The 16,634-nt window shown below is 36.5% G+C and overlaps 1 protein-coding gene across 2 annotated transcripts in view; it reads right to left on the bottom strand.

Moving 5' to 3' along the window:
- The window catches only part of LOC107674495 (neuronal-specific septin-3-like), a 66,777-nt gene that overhangs the window by 27,282 nt on the left and 22,861 nt on the right, over window positions 1-16,634 (bottom strand). The window lies entirely within an intron of this gene.

Below are 16,634 nucleotides of genomic sequence, written 5' to 3'. Positions count from 1 at the left end.
CATTGCTGTTCTGTTGTAAGTAATCTTAAAGATTCCTAAATGCATCTACTTTCGGAAGGCCAAATAAAGTGCTTTTGCTTTCGCCTAACAGCGTCCAGCGTCTCCCTGACATGGCTGCTTCAACACTAACTGTGGTTACTGAAACCACGCCTTCTCGTGCACATTGCACATTTGGGCGGCATTATGCAAATATTCACACATAGTGACCTAGATATGTGAGGGCGTGTTAGAACGAGCCGTTTTAGGGGGGCGTGGCAGAGTCTTAACTTTGATAAAGAATATCTCGACTTTAGTCTTTGCAACTTCAGGGATCTTATCTATGCACAATCAGCTTGTAACACTCCAAAGAGAAAGGAAAACTTGAAATCGCATCATATGACCCCTTTAATAGAAAAGGTGTGACTGCGGTCTAAGTGGCAGAGAGGGGGTACGCAGAAGAATGTTAAATGCCCCAGGGGGAACGCTGCTGTAAAAAGTTTGAGAACCACTGCTCTAGTGTGAAGCGCACGACTCGCCGTCGCTTTGTCTCACACACACGCAGAGAGAGAGAGAGAGAGAGAGAATTGACGCGCTACATGTAGGCCTAAACGATATTCTTTGTTGTAGCGTTCCTTTGGAGTTCTTCAGCTTTTAAGAACTGCCACTTTCTCCGGTATTAGACGGAACTAATGCGCAAACCGCAATCTCATTGGCTGGCGTTCACCTATTATCGTCCCTGTTTTGCGAATCAGCTCGAGCAAACACACGCAACCTTATTAATATTCATGAATCCAGCAGCTCATTAATCCTTAGTGTGTTTTATATTGTTCTTATTAGTAGAATTCGTATCATTATTATCTTATCTTAGTATTTTTGTTAGTTATTTCCCAATTTTTTTTTACAGACACAACACTGAATGACCAAAAAAACACCACCACCAGTCCTAAGTTCAGTTAAAATTACTAATATGCATTCATACATGGTTATCAAGTTTTAATTGTGATTAGGGTTGGGCGATGTCTACAAAATTGGCATTGTAAATTGATGCCTCGTTCTATTTATGACGTGCTGACACAAAGTTCAAATGATTTTCAACGGTCGCTTTGTTGCGTTCAGTGTAGACAGACTTTAGCTGATGCGGCGCGACACGACAACTGTTGCGTCTGGTGTAGACACGGTGTAAAGGTTGCCTGTTACATTACAGTACATAAAATTTCACTTACCACATAAACAGAGTAAGGAGAGATGACTGAGGACGATGGCGAATGATTTGCAGATCCTGAGTACCACTGACAAACATCTAACATTGTGAAATGTGTGTTAATTAGTGCCACTCCATAGTAGAGTAGGCTACATGTGATCGCGAATCTCGAAAGTGAAAGTAAAAAAGCAAACGCGCATTCATAAGTGATTTCAATGTCGGCTCCCTGATGCCCGCAATTTATATACAGGATAATTACCCAATTATATAATTGTGAGAGAAAGCATTGAAATATATTTTTCTCGTATATCTCGTATTTATTCCCTTTTGGGGGTGCCGTAGTACACATCATTACCTTTCCGAATACCATATTCGGATTCGGGCACATCCCTACTAAAAACCCAACTCAAGGGTCATGGAAAATTGTCATGAATTCATTATTGACCTCTAAAATGGCAATGAATCATTGTTTTGTTTAATTTGTGTATTTGTTTATTACAGATTTTCCAAATGGACAGTCCTTTGAGAACTCATGTTTTTTTCTCACTTTAGCTGGTGAAAGTCTATCGTGATTAGCTTAGTGAACAATGCATCCTGGGAAACACATTCAACATCGTGATGTCTATCAGCCATCGGCGATGGACGATGACATCGTCTATCGGCCCAACCCTAATTGTGATTACTAAAGTTCTATCATTAAATAATACTTGATTATCATATTATAGTGCTTGACTGACTGATGTTAAAAGTGTATATCTGAAATATGTTTCAGATATTTAAAAAACTGTGCCATTTTACAAACATCTCAGTCTGGCGAGTAAACTAAAACATTTACTAGCCAATGGCGATTCAATTTCCAAGGTGTCTGTAGAGGGTTGTAAAACGTAAACCTCATCAAATAAAGCTTCACTAAGTATGAAATTCTATATGTGGATTGTAACGCCACAAAAGGATCAATGAATGCGTAATTATCATTTAAATCTGACTAATTTCAGACTAATCTGACTAAGTGTCATAAATCAACATCTCAGGAAAATGTTATGGGGTTTCAAATCAAAATATGAATTTCTGTTACGAAACATGCAGGACGTTGATTTCATACATGTCCTCATATGAGGACACCGGGACAAAAACATGTTTATTACGCATTTTGGGAGACATAACAAATGAATAGGGAAAAAAATTATATTTCAATATTATATGAAATATTATATATTATTATGAAAATCTTGTCAATTATTACTCCCATTATTACACTTCTTTTTTTCATTACATGTTGCCCCAAAAGCACATTAATATGCAAATTAGATTTAGTTTATAGATACATTGTATATAATGAGAAAACCCGTTTATGGCCATTTTACACACATTTTGCAGAAAGAAACATGGTATATCAAATCATTCAGCTATAACATAGTTGAGAATCATCTTTATACATCAAATCATTCTGTTATAACATAGTTGAGAATTATCTTTATACAAAGTTTGGTAAAAAAAAAAGAAAAAAAAAACTGAAAACTAAAAACTAAAAATGTATTGGTGATTTAAAAAATCAATTGTTTTTGCCTATGCATGTTCATTCATGTCTTTTTATTTTGTATTTTTTTAATTGAGTCCCAAGGACATTGCATAACTTATGAATGAAATATAATTAAAAAAAAAAAAAGTTTAATTTAATCTAAACAATGTAAAGACATGAAAAAAAAACAATGAAAGAGGCTTCTTAAAATAGAACATAATTTTTTAGATAATATCAAAACTTGCTTTTCCCAGCTTAATATGCAGAGAAACTGTATAAGCCTTTTGTAAGTTAGCTGCTATCAACCAAGTCAACGAAATTACACAATGCACCATTAACAAAGAAATTAGGATAAGAATAAATTGGAAATTGATTTTCCAAACAACATTAAAAAAAATCATAAAGTCTTATGGACCTGAATAAACACACGTTTATGAGATTTATATGTGGCACAGCAAAAGCGAGATATGCAAAATAAGCTTTGTATCATATAGGCCATGAAATGTGGGACAAAAAATAAATAAAAACTACAATATAACATATTTAAAGTCATAAGTGATGTGGTGATGACCAGGATTTCCTGAGGGGATCAGACAGACCCTATCTATGCCACACGCAACATACAGGTGCATCTCAATAAATTAGAATGTCATGGAAAAGTTCATTTATTTCAGTAATTCAGCTCAAATTGTGAAACTCGTGTATTAAATAAATTCAATGCACACAGACTGAAGTAGTTTAAGTCTTTGGTTCTTTTAATTATGATGATTTTGGCTCACATTTAACAAAAACCCATCTTGAAATAAATGAACTTTTCCACGACATTCTAATTTATTGAGATGCACCTGTAAGAGCTCTATGCATGATCAGCCCACACTGTGGATTTTAATACACAAGCCTCCCTACAGCAAGCAATAAAAATCAATTCTGAAAAGATGTAGCTTCAGTGGCAGTTATCCTGTCTCTTGTGCAAAGTCTGTGGCCGATAGTTTGCTAGTGAATGTGTCAGTGTTCTAACAAACAGGAAATAGGGGTTACCGCTGAAGTGTGTCTCTGCACACACATGCAGGCAAATTTACATGCACATTCAGCTATTGTAAATGTCACATTTATGTTACTATAATTTATTGTCTTAGAGTTTATAGGCTACCATTGTCTTATATTTGAAATATTTATTTTAAAACATAACATTACATATTTCATTCATTATAACATTAAATTACTACATTATATTTATTCAAATTAATTCTACACTTTTTATGTCCAAAAAGAGGCATCATAATGAGTGCAAGGAAAGTCAGGCAGAACTAATGCTGAATTATTCTTTATCAAGCTGTTCAAATATATCTCAGTCCATTCTGAATAGCATGCCTGAACTGTTGACCATGCTTATAATTTTGTATTTTGCAGTTTGGTCAAGGACTATGATGTGTATATCATCAGGTACATCTAGAAGTATGACCGGGTTTGTCCTCTCTGAAAATTGCAACATTTAGGACCACAGAATCCCCAACTGTAGGCCAGTAATCCACAGGTCTAATTTTTCCAATGAGTTCTCCAAGGCATCAAGAACTCTCTCCCCCTGAATGCAAAATTTGACTTGGTTGATTTCCTGTTTTCACTTTAAGAACTCAAGAGGTCATATGTCCCCCTTCTGAACCTGATCCAACCCCGTACAGAAACCATATATCCACAGAAAAGCAAGGCAAACACTGAAACAAGGCCATCAAACAATTCATTCCTTACAGGCAACATACAATTTAATTCTGAGCCAGAACAGTTGGGAATTTGCTCATGTTTAGTGGTCTGTGGTATATTGGCCCCTGTAACTGGACTTTGGTCTGGCAACAGACACTCAAAGTCAGGAGTAGGCCAAATGAAAAACATTTGTACAACTAACAATTAGTGTCAACAGCCAATGAAGCCTAGTAGACCTGACATTTGCCCTAAATGTGCAGCTAAACGTGTCTGGGTTAATGATTACACTAGGCTAGGAATGTAAATGCTGCTAAGGCTGTTCTTACAGAAAAGAGTGTACATTTATAAGAATGACAAAATGAAGAAAGAATGAAGTGATACAGCTTAACTTGTGAATTAATGGAAAAATAAAAGACTGTAAGACATATCAGGAAACTCCTAACAGAGTGACCAAATTTATCATGATTCAGTGATAAACATGAGTCATAATAAGCGCAAAGAAAGTCAGGCAGAGCTAATTCTGAATTATCTGTTATACTGAAACACATTATCCCATAGATGTAGTCCATTGAAAAAAAAATGATCATGGCCAAATATGATCTTTTTGAGCTGATTGAAAATCCTCAATTTGTAACACTTTCATACACTCTAAATGAGTGTATGAAATCATATGGTACTGTTATTACTGTATGTATAGACAGTTTTAGACTGGTCTCAGATCAGCTACAGCAGCAGCCTGTGTTTTAATCAGTCAGAAAGCACAATATGCACTTCTATGGATCAGGAAGAACTTGAAGAAGGAAGCGGTCATAATGTTTTATGTCTCTCTTTGACTGAAGCAGATATATGAAGCCTTAAGTTACATGGAGCATTTCTAGAAATTTTCACGTAAAAAAACACCAGCTGGAAGACACAGATGATTCTCACATGCTTCATGTGTTCACCAGATGCATAAAACACAAGAACGAAACATTGAGCTTGAGTCTTATTAGAACAGAAAATCATAAAGAACATCAATCGTGAATCATAATCCGTCATCATAATTTATGTAAAAATGTAGGTGCGTTTCTCATGAATTGGAGATTTCTGAGGATATTTGGATTGAAGCCCTCCAAGTTGTGTTCTATACACTCAACTATCAGTTAAGTCAGGGGTCCCCAATCCTGTTCCTGGAGATCTACCTACCTGCAGAGTTCAGTTCTATCCTTGCACATCTGTCTGCAATTATCACGTGCTTCTGAAGATCTTTATTAACTGGTTTAGTTGTGTTCGATCAGGGCTGGAGCTGAACTTTGGGGTAGAACGTAGACCTCCAGGAACAGGATTGGGCACCCCTGAGTTAAGTCAATGAAAAGTAATAGACAGATTTCATTACTCTCAAACCTAACTGCATTCTATGTGCAAAATCAATGTGCAAAATTTTTGTTTAATGAGAGATCCCTGTCCAAGCTAAGTTTGGCTTTGGTCCCTAAAGGTCTCCTGGTCTGAGGTGATTTTAATTTTTATTCTAGGAATACAATATTAACCTACCCAATGATATTAAGATTGAGGCTGGTCACTATACTTCACCATGCTGGATCTATTCAGTATTCCAATATGGAAAAATTCCCAATTCAGACAATACAATATGGGATGGCAATAGCTCAAAAGACAACTTAACAGTGTATTAAGTATAAAGAAAATTAAATATGAAATTACTGGGGGACATGCAAAGTTCTTGAATAATTATTATACAGTGGGCTTTGATAAGCATTGTACAATAGTAAAGAAAGCAATTATGGTATTTGTTGAATTTTTAAATGTAAAATTATGTTCCCTTCTCTGAACTGGAAGGGTTGGGGGCAGGATTATTGTTAATATTTGTCTGTTTGTTTGTTTTTTGTTTTTTTTTGTAAAAACATGAAAATTCCTTTCAAAAATAGAAAACAAATCCACCAATCCTCTTGTTAAAATTTGTTATTTTAAACATAAAGCATTGAATACTGATATTTAAAATATATATATATATATATATAAAAAGGTACTTTAAATGTGAAATTAAAACCGCCAGCAGGTGGCAGCAAGTCACTGTTTAGAAGTGAGTCATTGCGATTGAACCGAATCATTTAAATGGCTGATTCATTCAGAAACGAAACGCCGTCATGTTGCACAGAGACGCAAAACAGTGTTGTGGGTGTGTTTGGAATTTTTTTGTTGGCAAAATAAAGCAAAAACAGGCAATATAGTGTCTAAAACGTAAGTCTCATAATATTACCTTCTTGTTTATTGAACTGTTGAATAAAATCACATTTGTAATCATGCTGATTTTAGAGGTGAAAACTGGCACTCTTCGTGTGATATTGACTAACTTTCTTTCTGTGGTATTTTTATGCACAATGGCGTTTAGTCTTTCACAAAACATAGCTAATGTAGGGACATTATAAATAGCCACCATATTGATTTACGGTCTTAAATACAGTATGTCCAGTGCTTTTTTTTTTTTAAAGTCTGGTCCCTGTTTTTATACAGTCTATGGTCTGGTCCAGCTTTATCGGGTTGTGCGTCAATAATGGTCTGTGGGGAAACACTGTGTTCCGTGTGTAGTTACAGTAAATGGACTAAACGAAGCCTCGGTTTTTTGTATTCGAGTTACTCGAGGTATTCGAGGAATCATTTCAGCCCTAGACCAAACCAAAAGGTTTATATTCAGAATATTTTCTTTTCTATCTCTTTTCATGTGTGTACAGGTTAGCTCTCAATTCCTGTCAAAAGCCAGATGCAACTGTAAACAATGCACACTTGATCTGTAGATGTGGTGAGGTGAACTCTGGTGCTCAGCATGAAGAATGCTACTGATGGACTCATCTTTCATTCTGCTCACCCCTTGAGAATTCAACCTTTGCCATTACATGCCACAAGCAGATGGTGACGAAGGGTGTTAAAATACTGTTTTCTACAAAGAACCTTCTAGAAAGGAAAAAAAAGCCTGTATGAGTGCTGTAGGCAAACAAAATTGCAGAGAACCAAAAAAGAAGAAACACTATACAATCATTTGTGATGAGCATAGATTGCTAAATGTCATTTTTAATCTGATCACTTACAAGGAAATAATCATCTTTACAGCCTATATAAGTTCAATGTTTAATCAAAAGCACTTTTTATTAAAACTGCATTATTCATTTAAAAAAATTGCTGGTAGACACTGGAACTGACATAAATCCTCTATTATTTTGTCAATATTTGTCCAAAAATAATATTGATAATATTAATTTGTCAATCACAAAATAGGCAATTATTGGTTGATAATTCAGCCTGACCAACCCGATCTTACGGCAATTCGTACATATTTGACAAGGTGGTTAATTCGTACGAACTCACGTCACTTGTACAAATTCATACGATTTGTGAAAAATCTTACATATTTTATGAGGTGGCAAATTCGTAGCAATTCATAAGAAGGACCACACCTAACCCCACCCCTAAACTTAACCATCACAGAAATCGAACAGAATCATACGAGTGAGGTCGTACGAATTCGTACGAATTAGCCACCTTGTAATATACATACGAATTGGCCGTGAGATAGCATTGGCCTGACCAATATATGTCTTTCTATTACTATTGTGAAGAACAAAATAAGAAGCTGAACATAAATGTTGAGGCCTCGCACATTTTAAGATGTCCAAAATATTAATAAAACTGATGGCCAATAGACATCATTGTGATATGGTATGGTACACTCCGTATCACCATTGTTCAACAACTTGTTTTCTTGCATTTTTACACAGGTCATTGTGTCACTCTATATCTGTCTCTCAGTAAAACTACACCTGTCAAAAAATTATAATAATAATAATAATAATAAACACTTGAATATACATTATAACTTTGTTCCTAATTCATTTGTTTCAATCCTAAATCATTTTAGGATTGAAACAATCCTCGTTGGTGCCTCTCGCAATTTCAATTCTCTGTGTGTATGTGCTGTACATGTGGAAGAATTGACAATAAAGCAGACTTGACTTGACTTGATTTTGAATAATAGGATGAATATTCTATATATGTTATGCAACCTTGATGTGTGAAATTTGAATTGTCCACACATCATTTCAAACAGCCCTGAACATTGTTACATTGAGTTTTATCCCATGTAATGTACCTAATAAAATAATTACAGTGTCTAAAACAGTTAATGGCCAACTAGCTACCAAGTCATATAAGCCATTTTTTACATTTGGAGTATGACAAGTATAACATTTAGATGCATGTACATGATGTTAAAAATGGGTTCATGCTTCAAAAAAGAAAGAAAACAGCTGCATTGGAATAAGTTATTCCAGAAAAAAAAAAATCTATGTTCTACAGATGTGATAGGATTTGCTGTGAAATAATTGGGTAAATATATGAGGAAGTGGTGTTTTATCTGAAAAAGGAACTCTGCTAAGCAGGTATCATATAACCTTGTTGATGTAACTGGAGATGACAGAAGTATTTGTAATTGATTTATAACCAAACTCAAACAACTGAAAGATTGGTGTTCTAGATAAATTGCTAACTGCTGTTACTGGGGGAAAAAAAACAACTGGACGTAATCTGACACTCACAGACAAATGGAATCAGAAGTTAAAAAGAGGAACAGAACAGATCTGTGCTGAATACACACAGGTCAATTAACTTCCATGTTAACGACAACAATTAAACAACAGGAACTGTATTGTCATGCAACGCAAATATATGAGAATAAACATAGGAAGCCATTCAAACAACGCTGATTGGATATAAACCCAGAGAGAACATCTGAAGCTATGACAAGTTTGAATATGTGGGATTCTGGGTCCAATGTAAACTAATTAGAAAAACTGATTATCAAAATGTCTGATTGTAGAAACTAAGAGCAGTGATGACACACACCCCACACAAAGAAAAGAGAGGGCCTCGAGAAGGGGAGAAAGGGAGGGGGTGGAAGAAAGTAAAAGGAGGAGTTCACTGAGCTTATCATCTGTTTCAATGCACAGACAAACAAGAGAAAGTGAGGTCTTAAAACACAGAACAAAACTCCACGAAAACTAGCCAAAATCTCCCTTTCTCTTCCTCTCTCACTTGCTTCCTTTCCTCACTGGCAAGAACAGAGTGAGGACACCTGGGAAAATAGTGCATGCAGCAACACACACGCACGTCACCCACTCTGTAGCTCTGTAAAAGCACTACAGCCTCTCTGAATGAGACTCTGGAAAGAGATGTAAAACTCAAGCAAAGAAAGCCTGTTTGAACAGAAGTAAACATGAAGAGCAGATAGTGACTCACCCTTCCTTTAGTAGCTCTTGCTGTCTTTCTTTATCTCTCTTTCTGTCTCTCTTTCTCTGTGCCTGAGTCAGCCTGCAACACCACCAGCTGGACTCACAGCCACGCCCACTCCAGGGTCATGTGACTACAGAACAGCCAAGCAGCTCTCATCACTCATTCAAACAGGCTATAGTAGAATCTGTCATGGTGTGTGGTTCAGGTTTTGCCTATTTGTGGGGACCAAATGTCTCCACAAAAATAGAGTACTTTGTGAGAGAAAGAAAATGGTTAATAAACATATCTGAGATAAATGAGAGATTTTGTGAGGATTAAATATGAGTAGGGTAAATAGAAAATATCATTAGCTCAGTAAAAAAACAATGGAAGTCAAAGCAAAAAGTCCCCATCATGATATAAAAACAATCACTTAAATGTGTATTGCCATGTGTAAGAGTACTTAAACCCTAATTTGTATTATTAGTAGTATATCATTATAAGTGGATAAATTTTGGTTAGAATTCTAAAAAAGAACTTGATTTATAAATCCTCAATTTAATAAAATGTCATATTTTATTAAAAACTTATATTTATATTAACAACACTATTTATATTTTAGCCTGAAGTTAAGTAGTACTGGTGGAAATGTGTTCCCTCCAATAATCAAATGTATTTATTTATTTATTTATTTATGTATGTATGTATTTATTTAGAATGCATAACTGAGTAACTTGTTTGGCATCACTCATTCATTGTGCCTGGTAAATCACTTTTTTCTTTCAAAAGATGTTTTGTGACGGAATGTTACACGGTTGAAGATCAGTGCAAAAATGCCCTGGAAATACTGTATACACCACATTACAATCTGTTTTCTTGTGCTTCTAATGCAAAAGTTAATTTCACTACACTTTGTTTAACAATATATATTTATGTAAATTTAAAATAATAATAAAACACAACAAAATCAGTCACTGTCCGTACAAGAGGAAATGATTAAATATATATTTGCTATGACTGTAACAGATGTGTATGAATGTGTGCATAAGTATGTTTATATGCATATGTATACAAATGCATATGCACGTGTGTGTCTGTATTTTTTAATGTGCAAGAATGTAAACGTGCAAATTGCAGGAAGTCATTAAACAGCACAAAACATAGCTGTATCTTTTAAAGGTGAAAGGATCGATTACATTTATTCAGCTCAATGGAAACAGTTCTTCTGCAACACACTGATGCAGTTTCATTGTGTCTGAGAATAACCATATCCAGCCACCTGTTGTGTAGCAAAGACTGATCACAGACATGATAAAACGGGATTCTACACCGAATATAATGAGATGACAGTCATGTGTGCAAAGTTTTGTTCAGCTTTTGAGATGACATCAACTTCAAATCTATTCTTAAGAAAGGAATCAGACTCTGAGAAAAACGTGAGAGGCCAGGCCATGATTTTAGGGTACAGGAAGTAGTCTGTCAAGGATGTATTATAGTGTGTAATTCTGAATACATCTGAGAATAGCTACATTATGTTACTCAGGAACTCCTAGGCTCATTGGAACCATAGACCAGAAAAAGACAGGGAGAGAGGGTGGGAGAGAGACTCCAGTGCTTATCTTAATTACTCATATACATGAGAGATTGATCCTTAGAGGTTTGCCAACATAACTTCTTATCCATGATAACTACTATAAACATCCAAATATTACTGGCCGGTTGTTCTTCACACCTAGTCTGCCTCTTCCTGAGATTCTAGGCTGGAATTATTTGTTATTCTAGAGTGAATGTTTGTGTTGTTTTCCTCACAGGAAGTTATCAGAAAGCAAATGGAGGTGTATCACTGCCCAGTAGCAAAATGAAGAAAAACCAGTCAGAGAGACAAAGGGACAGATAGATAGAGAGTGTAGAGCAGGAAGTCTGTGCTGTGCAAGATTAGATATGATAGTGAGAGTCACGCTTTATAATTACAGCATATGGAGTTGATTTCACAGCTTTCTTAGTATTGAGGCGGTGAGGATGATTCATTCTTAAGGCCTGCAGAGATTTAAGACTGCAGCCCTGTCCTATCTGGAAGAGGTTTGGGTTTAATACCTTCCTGTTCCCCTGGTGTTTTCCTGTCCTAGTCAACTGAAGGACATTTAGTTTGAGGATAATTTGAAGTTCCCAATGCAGGTTCGGGAGGAGCCTAATCACCAAGTCCTGTCAATCATTGCTATTATCATATATATAAGCAGCAGTCATTGCTCTGTTCCAGCGACAATTCTTCCGGCATCCCTCCACCTCCTCCTCTAATTCCTTCTTTTTCCTCCACACTTTACTATCATAAGGGGGCGTTCTTACTCGGAGCTCGAGCCAAGCCTCGGGTTCGAGCCTCCTTCGCGGACAGCGAGCAAAGCTCGTTTACCATTATCTGGCAGGGCTGAATGGGCAGGCAAAGTTGTGAAATGTGGTTATAGTAAAACTGTCACCTTAAAATGTCTTAAAGGGGTCATATGATGCGATTTCAAGTTTTCCTTTCTCTTTGGAGTGTTACAAGCTGATTGTGCATAGATAAGATCCCTGAAGTTGCAAAGACTAAAGTCTCAAAACCAAAGAGATCAGCTGGCCAATCAGAGCAGACTGCGCTTGTCGGAAGGAGGGACTTTGTAGAAAATGAAGCGTTTGAGAGAGGCGAGGCATAGAGGACCTACAATAATGTACAGTATTTGAAAAATAATGTGTTTTTTGAACATTAAAGCATGTCAACATATTCTGTTACACCAAATACACAAAATAATGATCTTTAAGCATTTAAGATTGTTTTTTTCTGAACTAGTTTTCTCTGTGTGTCCAAATATGCAAAGCTTGTGCTTTACTTGACTCAGTATTACCAGAAATATATTTTAAATGATCCAGTAGCTATTTTCCTGAGCACTCTCTTTTACTCTTAAAACAACCAAGTTATGAGTTGCGTCAGCTGCAAGATCTGAGTTTACTGTAAACGCAATGGCTGTGTCTGAAAGCTGAAAAATACTAGGAAGGTAACAAAGCACATCTGAATCCTATGATCACAATCAGATGATCGTGTCACATCCTGTCTACTGAGACACCTTAATCTAATTGTGTTTTTTTTAAAGCATGTATCCTTTGCTGCCTATGATATCCCACTATCATGTGTGTTTGATTCTGTGAAAGTTGAGCTAAAATATAAAATGGCATCTAATTGTTGGTTTCCTTTTTGTGTAAATGCATTTTTGAACTTTTTCAACTTTTGCATCATTTCAAGCAATAAATTCGAAATTAGAAAAGAAAATTTGCATCAGCAAGAAATTAGTTTTAATATTAAATTAAAAATTATATTAGCATTAATTAAATATTCCTTAGTTATCATCAAAGCTCTCTCTATTTTGTTGGAGATCATTATACTGCTTCAGAAGCCTGTCCAAAATCATTTTCTTGAGGTACCTTCATTCACAAACGCAGTCTGTGAATTTACTGCAACAAGGCAACTGCCTAAGCTTTTGGACACAGTCTCCAGCTCCTTCCTTTACAACTGGCCGCTTACAAAATGACCTTTTTGAAGGCCCCGTCAGAAGAATAAGAGATAAAAAAAACAACCTTGGGACAGTTAATTTATTGAAAACCTGTTTCTCTGAGGTATAGTAAAAGACAAACACTGTATTGTACCCATGTGTGTTGTTAATTCATTCCAGTTGTGTGGTCACTTCCTGAACTGCTGCACAGCCTCTTATTTGGTAACAGTTGCTCAGCCACAGGTCCACATCACAACTCTCATGAATCACTACATAAGTAGCAGTGTTGTTCATCGCATCTTTGGAATCAGTAGGGAATGAAACCTCCTAGAGCTGGATGAAACCTGCTGTTCGGTATTCTGAGGCTGACAGCTGTGAGTCTTGAGGTCATAATGTGCAGAACACAAAGGGAACATAAGGTAGGTCAAAGGTTGCTTTGCACTCCCCCATTGATTAAATAATTTCTCTTTCTCTCACTCAAACACACACACACACACACACACACACACACACACACACACACACACACACACACACACACACACACACACACACACACACACACACACACACACACACACACACACACACACACACACACACACACACACACACACACACACACACACACACACACACACACACACACACACACATCAAAGCTTTTCATTGGGGTCCACAGCAAAAACACAATGCAGTCAGGCCACTGCGGGGGAGGGGTTGCGGTACTACCAAGGTTGTGGTTCAACTAACATCCCTATGTGATGATGCTTGTTATTAAGGATGTGCCAGAAGCTGAATACATTATTTGTAATGGCACAATAACTTCAAAACGAATAACAAATTGTAACACATAATAGCAAAAAAAATTGTTAGATGTATTTACTACTTGTGCTTGCTGGATAACAGATGAGCCAGGTGACAGCACAATATTTTAGATAACTAAAATTACAATGTAATAGTAAGTGTGTAAAATGAATGTAAACCACAATTAAATAGTCGTTGCGGTTTACGATGCAAGCTTTTGAAGTTGTCATGGCAACCATATACATTGAAACTTTCCTAAGGGCTGGTCTGAAATGGTAGATGAGTAGAAATATGTAAGCAGAAGCCTCATTTGTTAAAGTGTACACAGGACATCCTTAGCATCAGTTCTCTCTTTCACACATGGTTGTACAGTACTGTATCATCTGATTTGTTTAAACTGGCCAGCCATTCGACTACTGGTGGAAATGTACAGTATTTCGTGTAATATGCATGAATTAAATTGGAGAAAGGGATTGGAGAAGTTTTTCACCTGCACTCAAGCACACAAAGTCGGACTACCTGCTCCACTTTCACTTGGGTAACTGAACTAGTAAATGCTACACAATGCCATGTGGCAATATTGGATTAATTCATCCATATAAGTTTGAACCTGATTCCAAAGAAGAAGAGGAAGAGCAATTTATACAGGGTCGTCCACAAGGCGATGTAGCAGAATGGTAATGCTTTTTATGTATCACTTTCTACAACGTCAAACACATAACGGTAACTGATGTCACTGGTCTTTGGCTTGTCTATGTTATCAAACAGCTAATAATGTGTTGCTAATGTTACACAAACCATGCTCCTGTTTGCTATCTCAGACAGCTACTGATATAAAAAGCCCCACCCCGCATGTTTGTGACAGTAGGAAACAGGGGCTGTTTCAAACCACATTTTTGAAACTGTCTTTGGTACGCTGAGGTTTTAAGGAGAAAATGCTCAGCAATGGTGTTGAATGATGATTTTGCACATGGTTTGTCTTTAAGCATATAAAAACACCAGACAGACATGTAAACAATGTTAAAAACTTGATTTTCACCACAGGGGGTCTTTAAGTAATAAGATATTTATATTTTGTAATACAGAATAACAGAATTATGTTTAAAACAAGCGTCCGGTTTGACCTCCGTCCACATCCAATTTTATTCAAATGCAGATACAGAAACAAATTTTTGTTTTGCCAGTGTTACAGATACATATTGACTTTGCTGCACACCCCTACTTATTATTGTGATTTTTGGATTGGGAGGAGGATTGCTTTGCTCAGAGAGAGCACTATATTGTCCTTATCACCATGTTTGGTTTACAGACTTACAGTCTAACTTAAAGAATAGTATAATTCTAAGGTACTGTTAATGTACATCTACTAAATCCATTCCATGATATCTCGATGAATATGAATACAAATGCATTCTTATAAACATAATATATATGATATCTACACATCCAAAAGCTTTGTTTAAAGATGGTTTAAAAAAGTTCCATTTCAGGTCTGATCACAAGTTGTTAGGCAAGACAGTACATTTTTTACACTTTGTAGTAACATGCATCTCCAGTGAAAGCACTTGTGATCAGATTTAAATGGGATGATCTTTGATATCATGTCTCTATTTTTCATATTGCATGACTGGATACTTTCCAGACAGCCCTCGTATTACAGTATTTCACTCACCATGTTAGCGATGCTTCAGACTGATAAAGAGCACAAAAAAAGCACTTTGAGCAAAATGCTCAATGTTGTTTTAGTCAAGCAGCTGTATTAAATTAACCTTAGATTGCGTCACATGATGTGTCAGTGCAAGTTCTTGAGGAGTTATATGCATACTTGACTTAAAGTCACTTACTTCATGTACAGTTACATTACACAGCCTCTTACAAGAGTAAAAGACTGTGATATTTAACAAAAAAAGGTAGCATTTTATAAACATTTTGATTATGTAAAGCACCTGAGTCACATTTTATGTTTGAAAGGTGCTATACAAATAAAGTTTTATTATTATTGTTTTAAGGACCAATTCTCACAATTAACTAACATGCATATCACTAGCATATTGGCTGTTTATTAGTACTTATGAAACACATATTAAAGGGGTCATATGATGTGATTTAAATTTTTCCTTTCTCTTTGGAGTGTTACAAGCTCTTGGTGCATAAAAAGATCTGTAATGTTGCAAAGACTAAAGTCTCAAATCCAAAGAGATATTCTTTACAAAAGTTAAGACTTGTCCACGCTCTCCTAAAACGCCTCGTTTAAACACGCCCCCACATGTCTACGTCACTGTGTGGGAAGATTTGCATAACACTGCCCAAATGTTCACGCAAAGAAAGAAGGCGTAACTTCTATTCTCGCTGTAGTATTGTTGTTACCACCGCCGCCATGTCGTGGAGATGCTGTGTGTTTCGTTGTGAAAGCGAAACTACTTATTTGGCCTTCCAAAAGAGGACGATATCCGCTTCGTCATGCCTGGAGCTGATCCGTGCTGGTCGCTGAGGAAATACATCAACTACGCGCTGTGGATCACCGGATCGGCTTTCACTGTGGACGAAGCAGAGTCCAGCCCGGGGTCGCCACATGTGGCTGCTGCAAGCCCGCCCGCCTCCGCTCACTCTAGCCCGCCGTGTGTGACGCTGTGTTTCGTTGTGAAAGCGAAACTACTTT

This window comes from Sinocyclocheilus anshuiensis, unplaced genomic scaffold (genome assembly GCF_001515605.1).
Source record: "Sinocyclocheilus anshuiensis isolate Anshui unplaced genomic scaffold, SAMN03320099.WGS_v1.1 scaffold1157, whole genome shotgun sequence".
NCBI lineage: Eukaryota > Metazoa > Chordata > Actinopteri > Cypriniformes > Cyprinidae > Sinocyclocheilus > Sinocyclocheilus anshuiensis.
The sequence above is the reverse complement of the archived record's forward strand: the minus strand, read 5'-3'. Positions and strand labels throughout refer to the sequence as shown.